This window comes from Castor canadensis, chromosome 3 (assembly GCF_047511655.1).
Source record: "Castor canadensis chromosome 3, mCasCan1.hap1v2, whole genome shotgun sequence".
NCBI classification, from domain to species: Eukaryota; Metazoa; Chordata; class Mammalia; order Rodentia; family Castoridae; genus Castor; species Castor canadensis.
Window position 1 is genome coordinate 101,778,678 of NC_133388.1, and position 13,670 is coordinate 101,792,347.

Genomic DNA, 13,670 nt, shown 5'->3' on the forward strand with positions numbered 1-13,670 from the left:
CTATTAATTCCAAATATGTTTTTAAAAATTTTTATTTTAAAATGAACATCACTAATTTACATATTTCTGAATTGAATTGGCATCAAAGAAAGTCATTTTCACAGTAAGCATCTCTTTAATTATGTGGTTTTTTACAGTAAATTATTTGAGAAATTGTTTTTGTCTTTTTTCCTTGCATATTTTTTCTGAAATTTATTCTGTGATATTGAAGAGTTGGGTAATGAATTCTATCATGCCTTGCTAATGAAAGTGTTACAAAACTTTGAAAAAAGACAACTGATTTTCATTAATTCAGCTTTGTAGCACTGTTTTGTGTAACAATTTGGAATTTTATATATTTTGTTATCATGCATTAGACATTCAGTTCTTTATTGGTACTTTGCTTTCATTATTTGTAATTCTTAGGTGAGAAAACTGAGATATGTAAAGTACCTGATGTAGAAGTTTGGGTGAAGCACACGGCCTGTCACCTGTAGAATAGAGTGATTCTCTGGTGTGTCATGCCAAAAGAACTAGCCAGTCTTGCACAAACTGAGATGTTCTTATAGGTTATTTGCACATACTCCCTTATGTACACACACACTCCATTTATTTCTGCTAGCTTGGGATCCTAGGAGACTATAAAACTAGAAATGAAAGGTAGACTGATTGACAGATTCTCAGTAAAACATCTGAAGAAGAAGCTTGTGATCTCATTCTTTAAAGAGATACTGGCTTAACTGTAATAAATGCTCTGTGAGACTTTATGAAATTTCCAGAAAAATGACTAAAATTTCATTATCTCAGGTAAGTGCAAAACCAAGAACAACACTTTGAAATAGGGAAAAAAAGCTATTGAATTTCTTGTGTGTCAGCCCCAACCCACATCAGCACAGTTAAGTATAATCAGTAGAATGCACTCAACATGCCTCCCTCAAAATGGAAAAAGAAGAGTTCAGTATACATCCAGCATTCTGGCTTTTCAGGCATCTGTCCAAGGATAGCTTCCTGGCTTATCTAACATGGAGAGTTGGACAACTTCAGCTACTGAAGCCACAGGAACCTTATGGTTTGTTATAGCTCCAGAGAACCTGAAGCACAACAGGCCTACACTAAGGGATCAAAATCTTAGATTTTTTGGAAGAGAAATTGGGAACTACATGTACAAGTTCAACAGACACACATCCCCCCCAAAGCTAAAAGATTACTAAAATCTCTCACCAGGCTGAATACTGAAGTTCTACCTTGGCACAAAGATAGTATTTATGGACTTGGAGTGGAAATGTTTGTTCAAATATACAGAGCTCAGCCAAAAATGAAGCATAAAAATAAAAAGGGAAAAATCTACATCATAATAGGAGCAAAAAATCACTTTACAAAATGAAGATCTATTATTTACCTGAAAAAAGAATTTTAAGTGAACAGAATAAAGACATTCAATGAGGTGTAGAAAAAATGTAGAGATAAAAGAAAATATGAGAAGCAATACAAAAAACTCAACAAAAAGTTAGAAATTGTAAAAAAGAAAAAAAATCTCAAGCTGAAGAATACAGCTTAATTAAAAAATTACCTAGATGTGTTTAAAAGGGATTCAAAGGCAGACTTGAATTCACAAAATAAAATAATTTAACTAATTACAAAAAAAGGCAGACTTCATCAAGTAGAGGAAAGAATTAGTGAACTTGAAGAAAAATCCTTTGAAATTCTTGTCAGAGGAACAGAAAAAAAGAGAAAAGATGAAAAGTGACAAAAGCTTGAGGGACTCAGGAAGACAAAACGCCAACATATATATTATGGGATTCTCAGGAGAACAAAAAGAAAAGTGGACAGAGAGCTTATGAAAAAATACAGAATACTTGAAAGTTTCTCAAGGCTATGAGGGAAATACTCACCCAAATTTAGGAAGTGCAAAAGTCCCAAATAGGCTGAGTTCAGAAATGGCTATACTGAGACACAAGGAATCTTGAAAACAGCAAAAGGAAAATATGTCACATACAAAGTAGGATCCATAAAGTTGTCAGCGGATTTCTTAGCAGAAATATTACAGACTAGGAGAGAGAGACAGATATTATTGCAAGTACAGAGGAGCTGATGGTGTAGCTTAGTAGCAGAGTACTTACCTAGCATGCATGAGGCCAGAGTTTCAGAAAGAGTATTCTATTTGGCAAAATGACATTTAGAAAACTATGGAGAGAAGAAGATCTTGCAAAACCTAAGAGAGCTCATCACTACCAATCTTTCCTTAGAAGAAATACTAAAGGAAGCAATTCAAGTTGAAATGAAAGTATCTTAGTAACATAAAACATGTGACCATAGGTAAATATATAGACAAGTATAAGATCTTTTAATATGGTAATGATAAGTAAATTACTTTTCAATTTGGAACAAAATGGAAAGAAATAAAAGCCTAAAATAGAACATAAGGAAAAAAGTGAATGAGGATAAATGTGGATTTTTTAACTTTATATGTGAAAATATAAAAATAAAATATATTGAAATTGTTCTAAGAAGCTGGAGAGGAGGAAGAAAAATGAAAAGGGTAAATCTAGCTACAATACACTGCAAGCACATATGTAAATATTACAACTTATTCCCTGTACAATTACTATGTGCTAGCAATAATAAAAATTACTTTTAACTATAAAACTACATTAATGAACAGCAAATATATAAAGATATAATTCATAGGATTAACAGAAGTGGGATGGAGAAATGTAGAAGACTAGAGTTTTTATATGTGATTAAAATTGCTATCAATTTAAAATGTTTTTATACCTATAAGATGTTTTCTGCAATTCCCTTCATAAACACAAAGGAAATAGCTGTAGAAGATGTATAAAAGGAATTGAGAAAAGAATCAAAGCTTATCACTGCAAAAATTCTGTGAAACACAAAGGGTGAGAGTAAGAAATTAGAAGAAGGAAATAACTAGAACTGATATCAATTTTTAAATAGCAATGGTTAGTCCTTCCCTGTCAGTCTTTCCCTATGAATACTTTAGGTGTAGGTAGATTACATTTTTCAAAAAAAATCAAAGAGTATATGGATGGATTAAAAAGCAAAGTACAACTGCATGATATCAACAAAATGTTTTCTACTTAAATATAAACACAGGACAAAAGTGAAAGAATGGAAGAGGATGTTCCATGTAAGTGTGAAGAAAATAGAGTAAACTTATCCATACTTGTATAAAATAGATGTTATGCACAAGCTGTCATAAATGATCAAAAAGGATATTATGTACTGAAAATAAGGGTTGGTTCATGGAGAAGACATAACAATTATAAATATATGTGCATCTGACATTGGTAATGTTACTGTATGAAGTAAAAATTGGAAGAATTGAAGGGAAAAACATAATAGAATAATAAGAGACTTTAATATCCCACTTTAAATAATGGATAGAAAATCAATAAGCATGTGGGAGATTTGAGTAGCATTTTAAACCAATTAGACCCAATAGCTATATACAAAACACTTTACCCAACAGTTGCAGTACACACATTCTTCTTCTTCCAATGAATGCACAAAGCATTCTCAGGGTATATCACATATTAGTTCATCAGACAAGACTTAACAAATGTAAGGACAAAATACAGATTCCAGAAATACACCCTTACATATATGGTCAAATGATCTTAGATGAGGGTGCCAAGATTACACATGGGGAAGAGGTAATATCCACAACAGCGCTGGGAAAAGTGATTGTACTCATAAAAAAGAAAGCAGTTGGATTTTTGCTATATATGTTAAAAATTTTAAATTAACTCAAAATTTATGTAAGTCTTGAACATAAGATATTTCTCCTGTTTCCCAAAGGAAACAGAAGAAATCATAGGTGACATTTTATATCACATGTTGGCAATGATTTCTTGGAATGACACCATAAACACAATCAATAAAATAAAAACTGGGTAACTGTGTCTATATCAACTGTTGCTGTGATGTAAAGGACATCACCAGCAGGGTGAGCAGGGAACTTACAAAACTCCAGGATAGATTTGCAAATCAAGTATCTATTAGGAGGTTAATATGCAGAAAGTTTTATGAAATACTAAAATTCAACAACAACCATGAAGTTAAAAAGTGGGCAGAGGTCTTTAATAGTATTTTCTTTATTAAAATGTACATAAATATTTATGGGAAGGTCTCCAACATCAAAAATCACCAGGGAAATGTAAATCGCAACCAGACAGAGATGTCACCTCACATGTGTAGGATTGCCAGTGTCATAAAAATAAAAAAACACTAAGTGTTTACAAGACTGTGGAGAAATTGAAATCCTGGAATACTGGTAATAGGAATGTGAAATGGATTCAGGCATTACTGAAAACAGAAACAAGGATCTGAAAAAAATTAAAAATTTAAGAACCATGTGATGTAGCAATTCCACCTTTGGATGTTTATTAAAAGGAACTGAAGACAGAATGATTAGAAGATATTTGCATACCCTCATTCATTGTAGCATTATACATAAGAGCCAAATAGTGGAATCAATTCAAATGTTCACCAAATGATAAATGGGTAAAAGAAATGCGGTATATACATTCAATGGAATCTTATACAGCCTTATAAAAGGGACTCCTGCCATTTTTGACAACAGGAGTGAATCTTGAAATGTGGCTAAGAGAAGTAAGCCAGAAACAAAAAGACTGATACTGCATGATCCACTTACATATGGTTTCTATAAAGTCCTTGACCTCCTAGTGTTCTGGAAATCACATCTAGTGTTATACGGAGGCCCTATGTTCTTCCTGTCCACCCTAATTCCAAGCCTGTTTCCTGAAGGCCAATAACAGTCTCCTTCTCCACCTGGATACAATGTGGACTGTGTGCATGCTGGAGATCCCAGCCTCAGCTTCAATGGGACTTCTTCACAAAAAGGCTCCTGTGTTCTCTACATCAGAACACTCACCACACCACCCCTTAGACACAGACCCTGATGTCTCAAGGGAACTGTCAACAGCAGAAAGATCAGACAAAAATTTGTTGGAAAAAATGAGATAGTGGGGAGATATTAGTTGGGTATTAAAAGGTGGGTGAGATCCAGAGAGATGAATAAAAGACGTTCCATCTAGGGAAATCAGTGTAAGTAAAAATACTGGAAAGACACTCAGTTCGTGAACACTGGAGATGATGATGAATGCCTTTGCTATGTCTCTGTGGAGGAATAACATGCAAGGTTGGAGAGCAGCAGGCAAGAATTATGGCCATATTTTCAACTTCAAATTGCATCTCAAAACTGACAACCTTACCAAGCCATATTGTTTTTTACACTGAAGATAAATGCATTTCAGGAGGTTGACATCCTAAAAATCTGCCATACTGAGTGTGTACAACTGAGCTCAGACATTGCTTTTAATGTCCCCTTATTTTTCTTTTTAAAATTTGAATCAGGGCCTCACTATGTAGCACAGACTAAACCAGAACTTACTATCTGCCTGAGTGGTGGAATTGCAGGCATGTACCACCTGTCTGTTTGAATCTTGTTGTTTGCAAAAAGGACCTGATTTTGACTGTCTGGTTCTGGACACTCTGAAAATCCAAAGTCCATATTTGCATTTGGGACCTGGATAAGGACTTTTGTTGGGATTCCTTCCTATACTAGTTACTTCATCAATTTGGGGAGTCTTTGGGGCCTGACTTGCTCTTATTCAGTGCTGGGTGTCCTGTTTATCTTGAGCAGATGTCTAAATGAAGCCTTGTCTGTATTCTTCTGGGTCCAGTATCATTTCTATCATTTCTGGACCCAAGAACCCAGATGCTATAACCATATGACTGAAAATAATATGGATAATACTAATAATTTGGAAAATGAATTAGTAATTGGCTGATGATGCCTTGTATCTACTAAGTTAAGTCTTCACTTCTGACAATCTTTAGTAAATATGGAAAGAAAGTGAGCTCCATCTGTGTGCAAAGCTGAAAGGAATAGGGATCTCCCCAAGAGGGTGTGGGTTATGACAATCTAGCAGCATACTGGGTGAGACTTTTATTTTCTCTTCCTCTTATACTGTCTGTGGAAATCTAAGACAAATGGCATTCCTTACATGGATCTATAACATAACTGATGAGGAGTATAACAAACCAAAAAAGTGCACATGAAACAGAGCAAAAGGTAATTTTTGAGCTTAACTAATTTGGGAGAATAAATATTGTGAGACTCTTTTATGATTCTGTTAGCTTGTTTGTTCCAAAATGTTCTACCCTTAATCTTCACTTATTTTTTTTCTAAAAGATAGTCAGCTGGTCATCAGGTGCTACTCTGTCTGCCTGGCACCTCCTTTCATGGTTGCAAGTGTTCTATATACATAGGCTAAAGACTCAAGCCAGACTAATGTTTGGGGCAAAGAAAGGACATTTAGCCAAGAAATTAACTGTGATCTATCTGTCAAAGCTGTCACATAGGATAATTTCATGTTGAAGAAATCATTGATGGCAGTCATTGACAATGTCAGTCTTTTCCTAAGCTAGGTTTGCAGTAACAGAATGCAAGATGTTTGGAAATACAAATATTGCTTGCATTCTCTGCATTAGATCTTTCTTCATGTGGTTCCATGGCAGGGCTTAGAACAGCAACTGCAGGTGTAGATTGCAGTAATACATTGTGTATTTAAGAGGCATTATGCATTCCTTTTGAATTTTAATTTTTCCTAGTGTATAGTTGTTGCTATTTATCAGCTGGACCTGGGTGACCAGAGGAAGAGATGAGGGGACTACTGAGCCTTGCTCAATAGCCACTTTAAAAAAGATCGCTTCTGCTTTTTATAAACTCCTCTTTCACAAAGAGCATTTGGTCAGAGAAAGCATGCCAAGTATTACATGTCTAGGTTACATTAGTATGAGGAAGCACAGTTAAAATTAACTCTTTATTGTGTCTCTTTTAAAATGGGAACAGAGAAGTAGGAGAAACACAAGGTCAGCATAACCTTCTTATTATATCTGAAGGACACAAAGTCATCTGGGGAACATTGAACACTGTTGTTTTTCTGGACATCTGGTTCTGAGACTTTTGCCTCAGTTCCTTGGAGTTTTCTCACAAGGCCAGATAACAAATCACACACAGGCCAGGTCTGGTCCTGAGATTTTTGTCTCAGCTCCTTGGAGGTTTCTCACAAGCCAAAATGCCAAGTCACACAGGCACAGTCTGGTCCTGAGACCTTTGTCTCAGTTCCTTGGAGCTTTCTCACAAGGCCAGATACCAACTCACACAGACACAGTCCCACTGCTGGCTCTGACAATTCTCCTTTTTATTTTTTAAATGTAGCAATCCCAGCATGACTGTGGCTTCAGAAGTTTTGTAACATTTTAATTGTCATTGGAGAAAGGAATATCTTATACAAAAAATTATACAGACCAACTATAGCAAGAATAACCCATTTGATAAATCTTTTTGATCATGTCAATAATTTAGACACTACTTTAGTCATTAAACATTCTAAGGGAGAGTGTTGCCATTCTCTTGTTAAGTTTACAGGCAATGAAACATGTTTTCTTGCCCTTAATATAAACAATGTTTGTGAGGACCAATTAATAGACAAAGAATTGTCAACACAGGTGTATAGTCTACAATCAAAGCAGTCAACAAGTTTTAAAGTAAAATTAAAACCAAAAGTTCCAAGAGCTATGAAAATGTTCCTTCTTAAAAGTAAGAGTAAGCATCTTGTATATAGCCTGTTCGATTTGTTCATCTTCAAGATTCTCCCTCTGAGGGGCAGTCATCACTTTGTTGGACATGTTCATTGGTTTTTCTGGGCCTGATGCTCCAAATAGAAATGCATAATGTTTTGGGGGATCCATGGAAATCTGTAGAAACACAAGCATAACCTTTACCCTTTTTAAATAAGAGCCCAGGCAACAAAGACTTAAAAGATTAATACTGAATTGGGACTTACATATCTGGCAAAGAGACAGGTTCACCAAAATGTTTATCTGCTGCAGCCAAAATATCACTCTGAGGTAAATTTTAAAAATTTAAAGTGAAAAGTGTTAATGCTAAGGTATCTCAGGGAGTTTCCCCTTTTTTATTTTTCAACAGTTGTGTTTTTAAAGTTCTGTGTGCCCTTTCCACAATAGCTTGTCCTTGTGGATTTTAAGGGAGGCCAGTGACATGAACAATGTTCCATTCCTTAAAAAATTGTTTAAATTGATGAACTGTATATGCAGTTCCATTGCCTGTTTTAAGTTTAGAGGGCACTCCCATAACAGCAAAACATTGTAAAAGGAGGCAATGATGGCACGACCATTTTCATTACATTGAGGAACAGCCCAAATGAATTTAGAATAAGTATCAATAACAACATGTAAATATGGTTGCTGTGGAAAAAAGGTTATGTGAGTCATATCCATTTGCCATAATTCATTAGTATGTAGACCTTGAGGATTAACGCCAGATGGGTGAGATCTACAATGTAAAGGAGCACATACAGGACAAGATTTGATGATATCATGAGCAGTATGAAGAAGAATTTTGTAATGCACATGTAATCTGCTGGCATTAGTATGCAAATGGTGATGCTCTTTTTTAGGGGATGAAAACACTGCACATGTAAGTTTATCTGCAACATCATTTCCTCACACTAGAAGTCCAAGCAAATTAGAATGAGCCCTAATATGAGTAACATATAAGGGATAACCGCAGGTTTGTATTAGATGTTGTAATGTGGATAATGATGTTGTAGGGTAAGAGGCCGGCCACCTTTTGAGAGGACAAAGGACACTCGAGACAAAGGAGGTCACACAGCGAGGTTTATTTTTAGCTGGGCTAGGGTCCGAGCATCCGCCTGACGCAGCAGATTTCAGTATGGACCCTGAGAGAAAAGCTTAAGCAGATCTTATACTCTTTAAAGCATCAATCATCGTCACATAGGAATTTCTCATGCCCCTGGGTCACATTTTCCTGATCTTGCCCACATCTTGATCTTGCCCACATCCTGGTGGTGGGGTAATATTATTTATAGGGAACTGGGGAAACACCAGAGACTTACTTATCAGGTTACAAGGAATGTGTTCTCCCATAAATTAGGGGCTAGTAGTGGAATAGAAACCTAAGGTTTAGATAATAACAGCAGGGAGTCCTGCTTTGGAAAGTTTATTTACAAGTGGAGACAAAGAAAGGCAGGGATGGGTGCTTATCTCTGCATGGTGCCTTTCATCTCAGTCCTGAACTCTTGCTTGGCTCTAATGAGCAATTCCTCACAGCTCTGTCTGAGGTTACAGCTTTTAATTGACAGTTTACCATGTTTTACAACCCTGTTTCAAGGCTATCTTCCTCTTCACGAGGTTACCCAAGGGTCATGCCAGTTATAGCTGATTTCTAGGCTAGGTGGGCTGCCAGTTAAAGGCCCCAACAATGTTATCATAACTTTTTGAGTAGTAGAAATAAGGGCAGTTTCAATTGCAGGAAACAGTCCTACTACATAAGCTGAATGAGACAATATTTAATGGCTTAGCTATAATTTTTTGCAATAAAAAATCAGAACTGGTAATTCTACCTGTTGTGCAAAAGAATAATTAGTAGGAATAGTTTCATGTAAATCAGGTCCATGTATGTCTCCATTACCAGATGATGATCCACCTATATAACAACTGAAGCATGAGATATAGGATTTAATTTTACTATAGTGTTAAATAAATGGAGTTCATTTAAAAAAATCCCACAACTTACCTGCCAGGTAATGATTACCTATATATCCATAATAATTGCTTATACTTTTACTTAAATTATCATTGAGAGATAACAGATTTTCAAACTGTTTCTTAGTAAAGGGTAAAATAATGAGTTGTGGATCAAATCCCAGAATCTATAGGCATTTTATTCTTCCCTGTATAATGAAAGAGGACATTAAATCAATATATGAATTTAACACTTTAGTTTCTTTTTGTTTTAAATATAACCACTCTAAAGGAGAGTTCTCTTGGGCTAAAATTCCTGCAGGAGAATGTGGAGAAGGACATATTAACAGAGAACTAGGTTTTAAAGGATCAAATCTTGTTAGAAAGGCATTCCGCAACTGTGACTCAAAAAATTGTAATTTGTTTTCAGCAGCAGTGTTAAAGTCCAAGGGCTGTCCAAGGCAGCATCACCTCCTAAGATAGAAAACAAATTAGTAAGTTTATAATTTGGTATACCTAAAGAAAGATGAAGGGAATTAATGTCTCCTACTAACTTTTGAAAATCATTTGGCGTTTTTAATGAGTCTCTTCATATGGCAGGTTTTTGAGGACGAACAGTGAGTCATTCAATTGAATGACCTAAATATTGAAAAGGAGTAGTAGTTTGTATTTTTTCAGGAGCTATTACCAATCCTCCTATTTGTAAATCTTTTTTGTGTGGTTTCAAAAATTTTATATAATTGTTTAGAACATGCATGAGAAATTAAAATGTCATCCATATAGTGGATGATATATGCATCAGGAAATGTTACTCTAATAGATTGCAATATTTTTCCTACAAAATACTGACAAATAGTGGGGGAATTAATCATACCTTGTGGCAGCACTGACCATTGATATCTTTGAAAAGGTTCTTGTTGATTTAAGCTAGGGAAAGAAAATGCAAACCTTTCCCTATCTTTGGGATATATAGATATGGTATAAAACAATCTTGTAAATCTAAAACAATCAAAGGTCATTCTTTAGGAATACATGCAGGAGTAGGCAATCTGGGTTGTGAAGTTCCCATAGTTACCATAGATGCATTTATATTTCTTAAATCTATAAGAAGTCTCCATTTTCCTGATTTTTTCTTAATAACAAACACCGGGGAATTCCAAGGAGAAAAGGAAGGTTCTATATGTTTGTGCTCTAATTGTTCTTGAACTAATTGTTTTAAAGCCTGTAATTTTTCATTATTCAGGGGCCACAATATGTAAATCATAGGGAATCTACCCAGTGTCATTGCTCCATCCAGCCAAATATTCTCTACAAAAAGGAGAAGCAGGACCATAAGTTGCACAAAAATTTTTAAAGTCTTTTATAAGATTCGTATCCAGTCCATTATAAGTGTTATTTCCATTCATATCAAACATAACAAGAAAGAGCAGTCATAATTCATGTTGCCTTGGGGGATGGGAATGAGAGCTGCTAACGGAGGGTCATTCTTTCTTCCCAAGCCCTTTTAAATAATGCATTTCCTCTTCAATGTTTCCCATTTCAGGATATTTATCTCAATCCTTGTCCTGTGGAGAAGGAGGATAAAGATCAGCAGTTTCTCTCAGAGGAGCCATTGCAAATGCCAGTGCTGCAAGCTGTGGCAGTTTACTTTTGTTTTCCTCCAGCATAGTAAAGCCATAACTAAAGCACTTTTTACTTTCCTTAGTGATCTTTTCCATATCTCCTTCATTTAATTCATATTCATGAAGGGATGCAACAGTATCTTTTTCTAAATTTTCTTCCCTTCTCTCTCCCCCAAGTATAAGAATTACAGATTTAACCAGGGTCCAATGTTATCCAAAAATGAACAGGTAGCTTTTCTCCCTGTCTCTATGCCTACTTAACATTTTTATGTGCTCACTCCCAAACTTCTTCATCTAAAGTACCTTCCTCAGGAATCCAAGGATTATACTCACAAATTACTTCTAAACAGTCTTTTAACTGTTGTTTGGAAACTTGAGCTCCTCCTTGTAATAAAAAAAGATGCATAAGTGAAATAAAAGGCTGGACTCTGCACTGATTTTTCCCCATCTTGTCTCACTTACCTCCTTTGGTGAGGGTCTCCATGTCACTTTCAAAATTATCCTTCAAGTCCCTGTTTCTGGGCACCAACTGTTGCCATTTATTGGCTGGACTTGGGGTGACCAGAGCCAGAAAAGATGAGGGGATTACTTAGTCTTACTCAATAGCCACTTTAATGAAGATCATTTCTGCTTTTTATAAACTCCTCTTTCACAGAGAGTATTTGGTCAGAAAAAGCATGCCAAGTATTACGTGTCAAGTTTACATTAGTACAAGGAAGCACAGTTAAAATTAACTCTTTGTTATGTCTCTTTTAAAATGGGAAAAGAGAAGCAGGAGAAGCTCAAGGTCAGCATAACTTTTTTATTTACATCTGAAGGACACAAAGCCATCTGGGGAAACTTGAGCACTGTTGTTTCTCTGGACATCTGGTCCTGAGACTTTTGTCTCAGTTCCTTGGAGCTTTCTCACAAGGCCAGATACCAACTCACACAGGCATGGTCCCACTGCTGGCTCCAACATACAATAATTACACAAAATAATGAGCTTCATTATGATATTCTTATATTGTACATAATGTACTTTAATCCTATCCACACCTCTTTACCCACTCTTTTCCCCTGTAACAGGAACAGACACCTAGACTCACAGCTGCAGTTTTGTCCTATCTACTGAATCATTTCACTAACCAGCCTGCTTTGCTCAAATGACAAAATTCCATTCCTTTCTTTGTTCATTTCCTTTCCCCCTCTTGCTCTTCCTTGCTGGGGAGTTCAAGATAACATTCTTTCTGATGCCTGCTGGGACATCATTCTCCTGTATCTTTGAGACATGGAAATGAGGAAATCTTTGTCAGCAGGACCTACAAATTTTAGAGCTTCACAGACTAGTCCCATTAAACCAGGAGACAGGTGGATACAAAAACCAAAATCTCCTATTCTGTCTTTTAAAAACTCATCCTTCCTCTTGGGAAAGGAAATAAAATTCTCTAGGATAATAGTCCACTGCAGGCCCTTATTGCCTGACAAATTAACAGATGAACCCTTACTTCCTTTCCCTCCAAAACCTGCTCACTATCACCTCCTCCCTCCTTCCACTGATCCTGTTCCTTTTCTCAAATCACCCCCACTTGCCAAATAGTCCTCCTTCTACTTGAATTTTTTTTTTAAAGTCTAGATTCTAAAACTAAAAGGAAACATGATTTTTTCTGAATCTTCCATATTTCATTTAAGATGATGATTTCAACTTCCATCCATTTTTGTGCAAGCAGCGTAATTTCTTCCTTCTTTTTGGCTGATTAAAACTACATCGATTATGTACATATATATATTTATATAATATTATGTAAATATATATATTTATATATATAAATAACTGGACACCTAGTCTGATTCAGTAATTTGGGTATTGTGAACAGTGCTTGTACAAACATGGGTGTGCAGATGTCTGTATTGTATGCTGACTTAACGTTACTTAAGAATGGCATAGCAGGATCATATGGCAGTTCTAATTTTAGGTTTTTGAGCAAACTCCATATTGATTAACATGGTGGCTGCACTAATTATTGTCACACTAACAGCATTATGGCATTTGTTGTTATCTTGATGATAGCCATTCTGACTGAGTTGAAATGGAATCTCAGTGATGTTTCCATTCTCATTACATTTATGGCTAAGGTTGTTGAATATTTCTTCATGTATATATTTGCCATTTGTACTTTTTTTGAGAGCTATTCAATACATTTACACATTTTAATTTAAATATTTGTTATTTTGGTGTCTAAATGTTTAGATCTTGGGAAGTAGTGAAGTGGTCTGGTAGAGATGAACCAATTTGGGTTGTAAAACATATATGCATGGAAGCAATGCTAGGAATTTCTCTGTATAGCTATCTTTATCTCAAGCTACCAAAAATACTATGTCTTTCTTATTATCTCTTATGTTTTCCCTTCAACAAAATTGGAAAAGAGGGCAGAACAGGTTCTGCCTGGAAGTGAACAGGGTGGGGGGTATACT